The sequence below is a fragment of the Amborella trichopoda genome, chromosome 1 (genome assembly GCF_054954075.1).
Source record: "Amborella trichopoda isolate Santa Cruz 75 chromosome 1, AtrichopodaSantaCruz75HAP2 v2.0, whole genome shotgun sequence".
Classification (NCBI taxonomy): domain Eukaryota; kingdom Viridiplantae; phylum Streptophyta; class Magnoliopsida; order Amborellales; family Amborellaceae; genus Amborella; species Amborella trichopoda.
The window spans coordinates 18183697-18199089 of NC_142336.1; positions in this window are offsets into that span (position 1 = coordinate 18183697).

Genomic DNA, 15393 nt, shown 5'->3' on the forward strand with positions numbered 1-15393 from the left:
CGGCGCAGCGTCCGGACATCCCAGCCACCATCACCCAGACGCGAATCATGTCCGGTGGCGAGACGATCGTCATCCACTGTCAAAAGCTCTGATATCGGGACATGCCATATTGCGCCAGGGACGCAACGGCGCAGCCTCAGGCCTGCAACCCCACCATCATCCATCATCCAGAGAGGGTCATGTCAAGGACGGAAGCAGGACTTCATCTTTGCTGCCATGGTTGGGCCATTTCGCGTTCGTGACGCAACGGCGCAGCGTCCGGACATCCCAACCACCATCACCCAGACGCGAATCATGTCCGGTGGCGAGACGACCGTCATCCACTGCCAGAGCCCTTAGATCGGGACATGCCATATTGCGCCAGGGGCGCAACGGCGCAGCCTCAGGCCTGCAACCCCGCCATCATCCGGAGGGGAGTCATGTCAGGAAAGGAAGCAGGACTTCATCTGGCTGCAATTGTTGGTGCCATATCATGTCTTAGAGACACGACGACGCAGTGTCGGGACATCCCCACCTCCTCGCCCAGGGCAAAGCACTAGGATCGGTGCAAAGGGAAACCGTCGTCCACTGCCCAAACTCTTCGATCGGGACAATGCACATGGTGCCATATTGCGCCACGGACGCAACGGCGCAACCTCGGGACTGCCACCCCACCGTCATCCAGAGCGGATCGTGTCAAGGAGGGAAGCAGGACTTCTTCCGGCTGCTTCGGGCGGTATATCGCATCTAAGACGCGGATGTACAGCAGTCGAGATAGCTTCCCTAGCCGCACCCGGAAGCACACCGTCATCCTGCTGCCTCGCAGATCGGATCCACATGGAGGTCGACCTTCATTCCCTACAATTGTTTGCATGCGTTCAAGGGGAGGGAGGGAGACGCATACGTTTACCTGGTTCCGACTCTCCCCAAGTATGTTTGATAGCTTAAAACACGAGAAATTCAAGAGTGGCCGCCATTCCACCGAAACTAGCACACAAATGTTTTCCTAAGGGGCAAACCCATCCCACCACACCACCATGCCCAGTGCACAACGACGTGCGTGCCCAAATCAGCTTTCCGGGGGCAAACACACGGTGGAGCATTGGAACTCAAGCTCCTGCACTGCCCGTCCTGGCCCATAAGACGGTCTGGGCGCGTCGTCCTAGTGCATCGGAATAGCTGGCGAGGTGGGATGGGACGGCCCGGAGCACACCACGGTGCAATGTGTGGCGTGGATGGTGGGCACCGAGGTACGCGTCTACGCACGGTGTCGCGAGTGCTAGGGGCATTACGCACACGTCTTGGGTAGGGGGCAACCGGGTGCGCGTCAAGGCACGACGCATCACCACACGCACGATTGAAAGCAGCGGGGCTCGAGGGCCGGTGAGATGCCCGAGCAGAGCACACCAACGCACCATGGATCGAGGGCCCCTGGGCACACGGCGTCACGAGAGCCCACTGGTGGGCGAGAAAGGCAGACCCAAGCAGTATGCCAGGTGAGCACCTATCTGGCTAACTAGGCACAGCGCCACGAGTGCCTACAGAGCTGAACGAGCTGGAAGCACCCACGCAGTACGGGTAGGCACACCCACGCTGAAAGGGTTGACGGCTGAGTGGTGAGCACAGAGGTGTGCGCCTAAGCACAGCGCATGGAGTGTCCACGAGTCATCCCAGGAAAAGCACAACCAAGCAGTATGAGCCTGGAGGGAAACGAGTAGCGCGCCTAGGCACCTCGCTGTGAGTGCCAACGGGTTGAACGAGCTTGGCACAACCACGTGGCATGGGTGGCGAGCACCGAGGTGTGCGACTAGGCAGAACACATCGATGGTCTACGGGTCAGCCAAAGCAGGCCCACACCGACGCGTTGGCATGACGCCTTGCCCAAATCACGTACCTCAGCCTCGTCCCAACCTGGTGCCCAACCTTCCCAATTATGTTTCATGGCTTAAAACACCTGACATTCCTGAGTGACACCTGTTGGGGGTCAAACTAACCCACATCTGGCCTCATCACGACCCATACCACCTAAATGCACAATGTTGCATCCTTGGGTGCCTCACCACCACACGAAAGGTTGAAGGCAAGGAGCCTCGAGGGCCGGCGGGATGAACGAGCAATGCAAACCCACGCAGCATATGTTGAGGGCCCCATTGTGTGCACCTAGGCACACGGTGCCACGTTGGCCTACGCGTAGCCCGAGCAAGGCAAACCCGCACAGTTTTGCTGGTGGACACCGAGGTGTGCACCTAGGTACACGGCATCGTGAAGCCCTGCCGGTCGCCGAGATAGGGACACCCAAAATGTACGCCTGGTGTGCTCGCAGGTGGGTGCCTAGGCACAACGAAACAAGGGCCTCCAAGTTGCCCGAGCTGGGAACACCCGCGCGGTATGGGTGGCGAGCATTAAGCTGTGCGCCTAGGCACAATGCATCAACGGTCCACAAGTACGCCGAGACGAGGCACACCCGTGCAGTATGCGTCGTGAGCACTAAGTTATGTGCCTCGGCACAACGCATCGAGGGACCACAAGTCAGCCGAGGTAAGGAAAACCATTGGAGTATGGGATGAGGGCTCCGCGGTGTGCGCCTAGGACCACGGCGCCGCGGAGGCGTGAGGGTTGCCCCATCAAGTCACACCCACGCAGTTTGCAAGGTGGACACCGAGGTATGCGCCTAGGCAAACGGGGTCGCGAAGGAGAACGGGCTGACCGGCTAGGCACACCCACGCAGTATGCCTGGTGGGCACCGAGGTGCGTGCCTAGGCCCACGGTGGGATGAAGGCCAACGGGTTGCCTGAGCTGGGAACACCCACGAGGAATGCCAGGTGGGCACCGAGGTGTGCGCCTTGGAACAGCGCATCTAGGGTCCACGGGTCAGCCCGAGCAAGGCAACCCCACGCAGTATGGGTTGAGAGCTTCGTCGTGTGCGCCTAGGCACCACGGCGACGTGATGGCTTGCGGGTTGCCCGAGCAAGGCCAAACCACGCAGTTTGCCTGGTGGGTAGCGAGGTGTGCTCCTAGGCACGTGGCGTCGAGCTGTGCGACTTGACTGAGCGCATCGAGGGTCCACGGGTAAGCCAGAGCAGCCCACAACCACGCTTTGGCAGCACGCCTAACACAAATCACATAACTCAGCCTCGTCCCAACCTGTTGCCCACCCTTCCCAATTATGTTTCATGGCTTAAAACACCGGACATTCCTGAGCAATACCTGTTGGGGGTCAAACTGGCATACATTTGGCCTCATCACGACCCCAGCCACTTCAGTGCATAATGTTGCATCCTAGGGTGCATCACCACCACACTCAAGGTTGAAGGCAGGGAACCCTCGAGGGCCGGTGGGATGAATGAGCAAGGCAAACCCACGCAGCATGGGTTGAGGGCTCCATGGTGTGCACCTGGGCACACTGTGCCACGTTGGCCTCTACTCGTAGCCCGAGCAAGGCACAACAGCACAGTTTGCCTGGTGGGCACGGAGGTGTGCACCTAAGTACACGGCATCGCGAGGGCCTATCGGGCGCCGAGCAAGGCACACCCAAGCAGTATGCCATGTGTGCACCAAGCGGTGTGCCTATGCACAACGCAACAATGGGCTCCAGGTTGCCGGAGCTGGGAACACCCGCGCGGTATGGGTGGTGAGCACTAACATGTGCGCCTAGGCAAAATGGGTCGACGGTCCACAAGTCAGCCGAGGCGAGGCACACACGTGCAGTATGCGTGGTGAGCAATAAGCTGTTTGCCTCGGCACAATGCATGGAGGGACCACAAATCTGCCGAGGTAAGGCACAACATTGCAGTATGGGTTGAGGGCTCCGCGGTGTGCGCATAGGCACACGGTGCCGCGGAGGCGTACGGGTCGCCCTATCAAGACACACCCGCGCAGTTTGCCAGGTGGGCACCGAGGTGTGCGCCTAGGCAAAGGGCGTCGCGAAGGAGTACGGGCTGACCCGCTAGGCACACCCACGCAGTATGCCTGGTCGGAACCGAGGTGGGTGCCTAGGCCCGAGGTGGGATGAAGGCCAACGGGTTGCCTGCGCTGGGAACACCCGCGAGGTATGCCACGTGGGCACCGAGGTGTGCGCCATGGAATAGCGCGTCTAGGGTGCATGGGTCGGCCAGAGCAAGGCAACCCAACGCAGTATGGGTTGAGGGCTTCGTCGTGTACGCCTAGGCACACGGCGACGTGATGGCTTGCGGGTTGCCCGAGAAAGGCACAACCACGCAGTTTGCCTGGTGGGCAGCGAGGTTTTCTCCTAAGGCACGTGGGGTCGAGCTGTGCGACATGACAGAGCGCATAGAGGGTCCACGGGTAAGCCAGAGCAGGCCACACCCACGCTTTAGCATCAAGCCTAGCGCAAATCACATACCTCAGCCTCGTCCCAACCTGTCGTTTCCCACCCTTCCCAATAATGTTTCATGGCTTAAAACACCAGACATTCCTGAGGGACACCTGTTGGGGGTCAAACTAGCATACATTTGGCCACATCACGACCCAAGCCGCTTCAGTGAACAATGTTGCATCCTAGAGTGCATCACCACCACACGCAAGGTTGAAGGCAGGGAACCTCGAGGGCCGGTGGGATGAACGAGCTAGGCAAAACCCACGCAGCATGGGATGAGGGCTCCATTGTGTGCACCTAGGCACAAGGCGCCACGATGGCAAACGCGTGGCCCGAGTAAGGCGCACCTGCCCAGTTTACCGGACACCGAGCTGTGCACCTAGGTACACGACATGGCGAGGACCTGCCGGTCGCCGAGCTAAGCACACCCAAGGAGTATGACATGTGTGCACCAAGGCGTGTGGCTAGGCACAACGCAACAATGGGCTCGAGCTTGCCAGAGCAGGGAACACCCGCGCGGTATGGGTGGTGAGCACTAAGTTGTGCGACTAGGCACAAAGCGTCGACGGTCCACAAGTCAACCGAGGGGAGGCACACACGTGCAGTATGCGTGGTGATCAATAAGCTGTTTGACTCGACACAATGCATCGAGGGACCACAAGTCCGCCGTGGTAAGGCACAACATTGCAGTATGGGTTGAGGGCTCCGCGGTGTGCGCCTAGGCACACGGTGCCGCGGAGGCGTAGGGGTTGCCCTATCAAGACACACCCACGCAGTTTGCCAGGTGGGCACCGAGGTGTGCGCCTAGGCATATGGCATCGCGAAGGAGTACGGGCTGACCGGCTAGGCACACCCACGCAGTATGCATGGTGGGCACCGAGGTGTGTGCCTACGCCCACGGTGGGATGAAGGCCAACGGGTTGCCTGAGCTGGGAACACCCGCGAGGTATGCCACCCGGGCAACGAGGTGTGCGCCACGGCATAGCGCGTCTAGGGTGCATGGGTCGGCCAGAGCAAGGCAACCCAACGCAGTACGGGTTGTGGGCCTCGTCGTGTAAGCCTAGGCACACGGCGACGTGATGGCTTGCGGCTTGCCCGAGCAAGGCACAACCACGCAGTTTTCCTGGTGGGCAGCTAGGTGTGCTCCTAGGCACGTGGCGTCGAGCTGTGCGACATGACAGAGCGCATCGTGGGTCCACGGTCAAGCCAAAACAGGCCACAACCACGCTTTCGCAGCATGCCTAGCACAAATCACATACCTCAGCCTCGTCCCAACCTGTTTCCCACCCTTCCCAATTATGTTTCATGGCTTAAAGCACCAGATATTCCTGAGTGACACCTGTTGGGGGTCATACTGGCATACAGTTGGCCTCATCACTACCCAAGCCACTTCAGTGCACAATATTGCATCATACAGTGCATCACCACCACGCGCAAGGTTGAAGGCAGGGAGCCTCGATGGCAGGTAGGATGAACGAGCTAGGCAAACCCACGCAACATGGGTTGAAGGCTCCATGGTGTGCACCTAGGCAAACGGTGCCACGATGGCATTCGCGTAGCCCGAGCAAGGCACACCTGCACAGTTTGCCTGGTGGACAACGAGGTGTGCACCTAGGTACACGGCATCGAGAGGGCCTGCCGGTCGCCGAGCTAAACACACCCAAGCAGTAAGACGTGTGAACTATGGTGTGTGGCTAGGCACAACGCAACAATAGGCTCCAGGTTGCCCGAGATAAGAACTCCCGCGCGGTATGGGTGGTGAACACTTAGCTCGGCGCTTGTGCCCAACGCGTTGACGGTCCACAAGTCAGCCGAGGCAAGGCACACCCGCGCAGTATGCGTTGTGAGCACTAAGCTGTTTGCCTCGGCACAACGCATCGAGGGACCACAAGTCTGCTGAGGTAAGGCACAACATTGCAGTATGGGTTGAGGGCTCCGCTGTGTGGGCCAAGGCACACGGTGCCGCGAAGGCACACGGGATGCCCCATCAAGACACACCCACGAAGTTTGCCAATTGGGCACCGAGGTGTTCGCAAAGGCAAAAGGCGTCGCGATAGTACGGGCTGACCGGCTGGGAAAACCCACGCGGTATGCCTGGTGGGCACCGAGGTGTGTGCTTAGACCCACGGTGGGATGAAGGCCAACAGTTTGCCTGAGCCGGGAACACCCGCGAGGTATGCCAGGAGAGCACCGAGGTGTGAGCCATGGAACAAGGCATCTAGGGTCCACGGGTCAGCCCGAACAAGGCCACCCCACGCAGTATGGGTTGAGAGCTTCGTCGTGTGCGACTAGGCACACGGCGACGTGATGCCTTGCGGGTTGCACGAGCAAGGCACAACCACGCAGTTTGACTGGTGGGCAGCTAGGTGTGCTCCTAGGCACGTGGCGTCGAGCTGTGCGACATGACGGAGCGCATCGTGGGTCCACGGTAAAGCCAAAGCAGGCCGCACCCATGCTTTGGCAGCACGCCAAGCACAAATCACATACCTCAGCCTCGTCCCGACCTGTTTGCCCACCCTTCCCAATTATGTTTCATGGCTTAAAACACCAGGCATTCCTGAGTGACACCCGTTGGGGGTCAAACTAGCATACGTTTGGCCTCAACACGACCCAAGCCAACTCGGTGCACAACGTTGCATCCTGGAGTGCATCACCACCACAAGCAAGGTTGAAGGCAGGGAGCCTCGAGGGGGGGTGGGACGAACGGGCTAGGCAAACCAACGCAACATGGGTTGAAGGCTCCATGGTGTGCACCTAGGCACACGGTGCCAAGATGGCGTTCGCGTAGCCAGAGCAAGGCACACCTGCACAGTTTGCCTGGTGTACACCGAGGTGTGCACCTAGGTACACGGCATCGAGAGGGCCTGCCGGTCGCCGAGCTAAGCACACCCAAGCAAGTATGCCATGTGTGGACTAAGGTGTGTGGCTAGGCACAACGGAACGATGGGCTCCAGGTTGCCCGAGATGAGAACACCCGCTCGGTATGGGTGGTGAGCACTGAGCCGAGCGCCTGGGCACAATGCGTCCACGGCATACAAGTCAGCCGAGGCAAGGCACATCCATGCAGTACGTGTGGTGAGCACTAAGCTGTTTGCCTCGGCGCAACGCATCGAGGGACCACAAGTCTGCTGACGTGAGGCACAGCATTGCAGTATGGGTCGAGGGATCCGCGGTGTGCGCCGAGGCACAAGGTGCGGCGGAGGCATACGGGTTGCCCCATGAAGGCACACCCACGCCATTCGCCAGGTGGGCACCAAGGTGTGCGCCTAGGCATCGCGAAGGAGTACGGGCTGACCGCCTAGGCACACCCACGCAGTGTGCCTGGTGGTCACCGTGGTGTGTGCCTAGGCCCTCGGTGGGATGAAGGCCAACGGTTTGCCTGAGCTGGGAACACCCGCGAGGTATGCCAGGAGAGCACCGAGGTGTGAGCCATGGAACAAGGCATCTAGGGTCCACGGGTCAGCCCGAACAAGGCAACCCCACGCAGTATGGGTTGAGGGCTTCGTCCATTGCGCCTAGGCACACGGCGACGTGATGGCTTGCGGGTTCCCCGAGCAAGGCACAACCACGCAGTTTGCCTGGTGGGCAGCTAGGTGTGCTCCTAGGCACGTGGCGTCGAGCTGTGCGACATGACAGAGCGCATCGTGGGTCCACGGTAAAGCCAAAGCAGGCCGCACCCATGCTTTGGCAGCACGCCAAGCACAAATCACATACCTCAGCCTCGTCCCAACCTGTTTGCCCACCCTTCCCAATTATGTTTCACGGCTTAAAACACCAGACATTCCTGAGTGACACCCGTTGGGGGTCAAACTAGCATACGTTTGGCCTAAACACGACCCAAGCCAACTCAGTGCACAACGTTGCATCCTGGAGTGCATCACCACCACAAGCAAGGTTGAAGGCAGGGAGCCTCGAGGGGGGGTGGGACGAACGGGCTAGGCAAACCAACGCAACATGGGTTGAAGGCTCCATGGTGTGCACCTAGGCACACGGTGCCAAGATGGCATTCGCGTAGCCCGAGCAAGGCACACCTGCACAGTTTGCCTGGTGGACACCGAGGTGTGCACCTAGGTACACGGCATCGGGAGGGCCTGCCGGTCGCCGAGCTAAGCACACCCAAGCAGTATGCCATGTGTGCACTAAGGTGTGTGGCTAGGCACAACGCAACGAAGGGATCCAGGTTGCTCGAGATGAGAACACCCGCTCGGTATGGGTGGTGAGCACTAAAGCCGAGCGCCTGGGCACAATGCGTCCACGGCATAAGAGTCAGCCGAGGCAAGGCAAACCCATGCAGTATGCGTGGTGAGCACTAAGCTGTTTGCCTCGGCGCAACGCATCGAGGGACCACAAGTCTGCTGACGTAAGGCACAACATTGCTGTGTGGGTTGAGGGATCCGCGGTGTGCGTCGAGGCACAAGGTGCCGCAAAGGCATACGGGTTGCCCCATCAAGGCACACCCACGCCATTCGCCGGGTGGGCACCAAGGTGTGCGCCTAGGCATCGCGAAGGAGTACGGGCTGACCGCCTAGGCACACCCACGCAGTGTGCCTGGTGGTCACCGAGGTGTGTGCTTAGGCCCTCGGTGGGATGAAGGCCAACGGTTTGCCTGAGCTGAGAACACCCGCGAGGTATGCCAGGTGGGCACTGAGGTGTGCGTCATGGAACAACGCATCTAGGGTCCATAGGTCAGCCCGAACAAGGCAACCCCACGAAGTTTGGGTGGAGGGCTTCATCGTGAGCGCCTAGGCACACGACGACGTGATGGCTTGCAGGTTGCCCGAGCAAGGCACAACCACGCAGTTTGCCAGGTGGGCAACGAGCTGTGCGACTTGACAGAGCGCATCGAGGGTCCACAGGTAAGCCAGAGCGGGCCAGACCCACGCTTTGGCAGCACGCCTAGCTCAAATCACATACCTCAGCCTCGTCCCAACCTGTTGCCCACCCTTCCCAATTATGTTTCATAGCTTAAAACACCAGACTTTCCTGAGTGACTTCTGGTGGGGGTCAAACTAGCATACATTTGGCCTCAACACGACCCAAGCCACCTCAGTGCACAATGTTGCATCCTGGAGTGCATCACCACCACACGCAAGGTTGAAGGCAGGGAGCCTAGAGGGCAGGTGGGACGAACGAGCTAGGCAAACCCACGCAAGATGGGTTGAAAGCTCCATGGTGTGCACCTAGGCACACGGTGCCAAGATGGCATTCGCGTAGCCCGAGCAAGGCACACCTGCACAGTTTGCCTGGTGGACACCGAGGTGTGCACCTAGGTACACGGCATCGAGAGGGCCTGCCGGTCGCCGAGCTAAGCACACCCAAGCAGTATGCCATGTGTGCACTAAGGTGTGTGGCTAGGCAAAACGCAACGATGGGCTCCAGGTTGCCCGAGATAAGAACACCCGCTCGGTATGGGTGGTGAGCACCGAGCCGAGCGCCTGGGCACAATGCGTACCCGGCATACAAGTCAGCCGAGGCAAGGCACACCCAGGCAGTATGCGTGGTGAGCACTAAGCTGTTTGCCTTGGCGCAACGCATCGAGGGACCACAAGTCTGCTGACGTGAGGCACAACATTGCAGTATGGGTTAAGGGATCCGTGGTGTGTGCCTAGGCACAGGGTGCCGCGGAGGCATACGGGTTGCCCCGCAAGGCTCACCCACGCAGTTCGCCAGGTGGGCACCAAGGTGTGCGCCAAGGCAATAGGCATCGCGAAGGAGTACGGGCTGACCGGCCAGGCACACCCACTCAGTATGCCTGGTGGTCACCGAGGTGTGTGCCTAGGCCCTCGGTGGGATGAAGGCCAACGGGTTGCCTGAGCTGAAAACACCCGCGAGGTATGTCAGGTGGGCACTGAGGTGTGCGTCATGGAACAGCGCATCTAGGGTCCATAGGTCAGCCCGAACAAGGCAACCCCACGAAGTTTAGGTTGGGGGCTTCATCGTGTGTGCCTAGGCACACGGCGACGTGATGGCTTGAAGTTTGCCCGAGCAAGGCACAACCACGCAGTTTGCCAGGGGGGCAGCGAGGTGTGCTCTTATGCACGTGGGGACGAGCTGTGCGACTTGACAGAGCGCATCGAGGGTCCACAGGTAAGCCAGAGAAGGACACACCCACGCATTGGCAGCACGCCTAGCTCAAATCACATACCTCAGCCTCGTCCCAACCTGTTGCCCACCCTTCCCAATTATGTTTCATAGCTTAAAACACCAGACTTTCCTGAGTGACTTCTGGTGGGGGTCAAACTAGCATACATTTGGCCTCAACAAGACCCAAGCCACCTCAGTGCACAATGTTGCATCCTAGAGTGCATCACCACCACACGCAAGGTTGAAGGCAGGGAGCCTAGAGGGCAGGTGGGACGAACGAGCTAGGCAAACCCACGCAAGATGGGTTGAAAGCTCCATGGTGTGCACCTAGGCACACGGTGCCAAGATGGCATTCGCGTAGCCCGAGCAAGGCACACCTGCACAGTTTGCCTGGTGGACACCGAGGTGTGCACCTAGGTACACGGCATCGAGAGGGCCTGCCGGTCGCCGAGCTAAGCACACCCAAGCAGTATGCCATGTGTGCACTAAGGTGTGTGGCTAGGCACAACGCAACGATGGGCTCCAGGTTCCCCGAGATGAGAACACCCGCTCGGTATGGGTGGTGAGCACCGAGCCGAGCGCCTGGGCACAATGCGTACCCGGCATACAAGTCAGCCGAGGCAAGGCACACCCAGGCAGTATGCGTGGTGAGCACTAAGCTGTTTGCCTTGGCGCAACGCATCGAGGGACCACAAGTCTGCTGACGTGAGGCACAACATTGCAGTATGGGTTAAGGGATCCGTGGTGTGTGCCTAGGCACAGGGTGCCGCGGAGGCATACGGGTTGCCCCAGCAAGGCTCACCCACGCAGTTCGCCAGGTGGGCACCAAGGTGTGCGCCAAGGCAAAAGGCATCGCGAAGGAGTACGGGCTGACCGGCCAGGCACACCCACTCAGTATGCCTGGTGGTCACCGAGGTGTGTGCCTAGGCCCTCGGTGGGATGAAGGCCAACGGGTTGCCTGAGCTGAAAACACCCGCGAGGTATGCCAGGTGGGCACTGAGGTGTGCGTCATGGAACAGCGCATCTAGGGTCCATAGGTCAGCCCGAACAAGGCAACCCCACGAAGTTTAGGTTGGGGGCTTCATCGTGTGTGCCTAGGCACACGGCGACGTGATGGCTTGAAGTTTGCCCGAGCAAGGCACAACCACGCAGTTTGCCAGGGGGGCAGCGAGGTGTGCTCTTATGCACGTGGGGACGAGCTGTGCGACTTGACAGAGCGCATCGAGGGTCCACAAGTAAGCCAGAGAAGGACACACCCACGCATTGGCAGCACGCCTAGCTCAAATCACATACCTCAGCCTCGTCCCAACCTGTTGCCCACCCTTCCCAATTATGTTTCATAGCTTAAAACACCAGACATTCCTGAGTGACTTCTGGTGGGGGTCAAACTAGCATACATTTGGCCTCAACACGACCCAAGCCACCTCAGTGCACAATGTTGCATCCTGGAGTGCATCACCACCACACGCAAGGTTGAAGGCAGGGAGCCTAGAGGGCAGGTGGGACGAACGAGCTAGGCAAACCCACGCAAGATGGGTTGAAAGCTCCATGGTGTGCACCTAGGCACACGGTGCCAAGATGGCATTCGCGTAGCCCGAGCAGGGCACACCTGCACAGTTTGCCTGGTGGACACCGAGGTGTGCACCTAGGTACACGGCATCGAGAGGGCCTGCCGGTCGCCGAGCTAAGCACACCCAAGCAGTATGCCATGTGTGCACTAAGGTGTGTGGCTAGGCACAACGCAACGATGGGCTCCAGGTTGCCCGAGATGAGAACACCCGCTCGGTATGGGTGGTGAGCACCGAGCCGAGCGCCTGGGCACAATGCGTACCCGGCATACAAGTCAGCCGAGGCAAGGCACACCCAGGCAGTATGCGTGGTGAGCACTAAGCTGTTTGCCTTGGCGCAACGCATCGAGGGACCACAAGTCTGCTGACGTGAGGCACAACATTGCAGTATGGGTTGAGGGATCCGTGGTGTGTGCCTAGGCACAAGGTGCCGCGGAGGCATACGGGTTGCCCCAGCAAGGCTCACCCACGCAGTTCGCCAGGTGGGCACCAAGGTGTGCGCCAAGGCAAAAGGCATCGCGAAGGAGTACGGGCTGACCGGCCAGGCACACCCACTCAGTATGCCTGGTGGTCACCGAGGTGTGTGCCTAGGCCCTCGGTGGGATGAAGGCCAACGGGTTGCCTGAGCTGAAAACACCCGCGAGGTATGCCAGGTGGGCACTGAGGTGTGCGTCATGGAACAGCGCATCTAGGGTCCATAGGTCAGCCCGAACAAGGCAACCCCACGAAGTTTAGGTTGAGGGCTTCATCGTGTGTGCCTAGGCACACGGCGACGTGATGGCTTGAGGTTTGCCCGAGCAAGGCACAACCACGCAGTTTGCCAGGGGGGCAGCGAGGTGTGCTCTTATGCACGTGGCGACGAGCTGTGCGACTTGACAGAGCGCATCGAGGGTCCACAGGTAAGCAAGAGAAGGACACACCCACGCATTGGCAGCACGCCTAGCTCAAATCACATACCTCAGCCTCGTCCCAACCTGTTGCCCACCCTTCCCAATTATGTTTCATAGCTTAAAACACCAGACTTTCCTGAGTGACTTCTGGTGGGGGTCAAACTAGCATACATTTGGCCTCAACACGACCCAAGCCACCTCAGTGCACAATGTTGCATCCTGGAGTGCATCACCACCACACGCAAGGTTGAAGGCAGGGAGCCTAGAGGGCAGGTGGGACGAACGAGCTAGGCAAACCCACGCAAGATGGGTTGAAAGCTCCATGGTGTGCACCTAGGCACACGGTGCCAAGATGGCATTCGAGTAGCCCGAGCAAGGCAGACCTGCACAGTTTGCCTGGTGGACACCGAGGTGTGAACCTAGGTACACGACGTCGGGAGGGCCTGCCGGTCGCCGAGCTAAGCACACCCAAGCAGTATGCCATGTGTGCACTATGGTGTGTGGCTAGGCAGAACGCAACAATGGGCTCCAGGTTGCCCGAGATGAGAACACCCAATCGGCATGGGTGGTGAGCACTACGCACAGCGCCTGGGCACAATGCGTCCACGGCATACAAGTCAGCCGAGGCAATGCACACCCATGCAGTATGCGTGGTGAGCACTAAGCTGTTTGCCTCGGCGCAACGCAACGAGGGACCACAAGTCTACTGACGTAAGGCACAACATTGCAGTATGGGTTGAGGGATCCGCGGTGTGTGCTTAGGCACAAGGTGCCACGGAGGCATACGGGTTGCCCCATCAAGGCACACCCACGCAGTTTGCCTTCCGTGCCACGGAGGCATACGGGTTGCCCCATCAAGGCACACCCACGCAGTTTGCCTGAAGGGCACCAAGGTGTGCCGCTAGGCAAAAGGCATCGCGAAGGAGTACGGGCTGACTGGCTAGGCACACCCACGCAGTTTGCCTGGTGGTCACCGAGGTGTGTACCTAGGCTCTCGGTGGGATGAAGGCCAACGGGTTGCCTGAGCTGAGAACACCGGCGAGGTATGCCAGGTGGGCACTGAGGTGTGCGTCATGGAACAGCGCATCTAGGGTCCATAGGTCGGCCCGAACAAGGCAACCTTACGTAGTTTGGGTTGAGCTCTTCATCGTGTGCGCCTAGGCACACGGCGACGTGATGGCTTGCAGGTTGCCCGAACAAGGCACAACCACGCAGTTTGCCAGGTGGGCAGCGAGGTGTGCTCCTATGCACGTGGCGACGAGCTGTGCGACTTAACAGAGCACATCTAGGCAGCATGCCTAGCACAAATCACATACCTCAGCCTCGTCCCAACCTGTTTCCCACCCTTCCCAATTATGTTTCATGGCTTAAAACAACAGACATTCCTGAGTGACACCTGTTGGGGGTCAAACTAGCATATATTTGGCCTCAACACGACCCAAACCACCTCAGTGCACAATGTTGCATCTTGGAGTGCATCACCACCACACGCAAGGTTGAAGGCAAGGAGGCTCCAGGGCCGGTGGGATGAACGAGCTAGGCAAAACCACGTAGCATGGGTTGAGGGCTCCATGGTGTGCACCTAGGCACATGGTGCAACGATGGCATAAGCGTAGCCCGAGCAAGGTACACCAGCACAGTTTGCCTGGTGGACACCGAGGTGTGCACCTAGGTACACGGCATCGCGAGGGCCTGTCAGTCGCCGAGCTAGGCACACCCAAGCAATATGCCATACGTGCACCAAGGTGTGTGCCTAGGCACAACGCAACAATGGCCTCCAGGTTGCCCGAGATGAGAACACCCGCGCAGTATGGGTGGTGAGCACTAAGCCGAGCGCCTGGGCACAATGCGTCCACGACATACAAGTCAGTCGAGGCAAGGCACACCCATGCAGTATGCGTGGTGAGCACTAAGCTGTTTGCCTCGGCGAAACGCATCGAGGGACCACAAGTCTGCTGAGGAAGGGCGCAACATTACCGTATGGGTTGAGGGCTCCGCGGTGAGCGCCTAGGCACACGGTGCCGCGGAGGCTTACGGGTTGCCCCATAAAGACACACCCACGTAGTTTGCAAGTTGGGCACCGAGGTGATTGTCAAGGCAAAAGGCGTCGCGAAGGAGTACAGCCTGACCGGCTGGGCAGACCCACGTAGTATGCCTGAAGGGGCACCGGGGTGTGCTAGGGCAGACCCACGCGGTATGTCTGAAGGGGAATCGAGTTGGGCGTCGAGTCCCACCGTGCCGCGAGTGCCTCCGGCTAGCCCGAGCACGGCGCACCCGCGCCGTATGGGTCGAGGTCCCCGCGGTGGACTACGGGTTGTGGGCAGACTCGCGCTCGGTGAACCCACCGCGGTGCGCGCGTGCGTGCGTCGTGCCAAAGTGCCTAAGTGCCGTGTGCCGTGTGCGCTTTGCGCGTCGCGTGCGTGCGCGCGCGCGTGTGCGCGCGCGGTTTTTTTATGGCCGTTTTGCGGCTCCCGGTCCGGCCACGGGGTGCTGAGATGGGTCATAGCGGGTCGCGGGTGGACGGACGACGGGACTC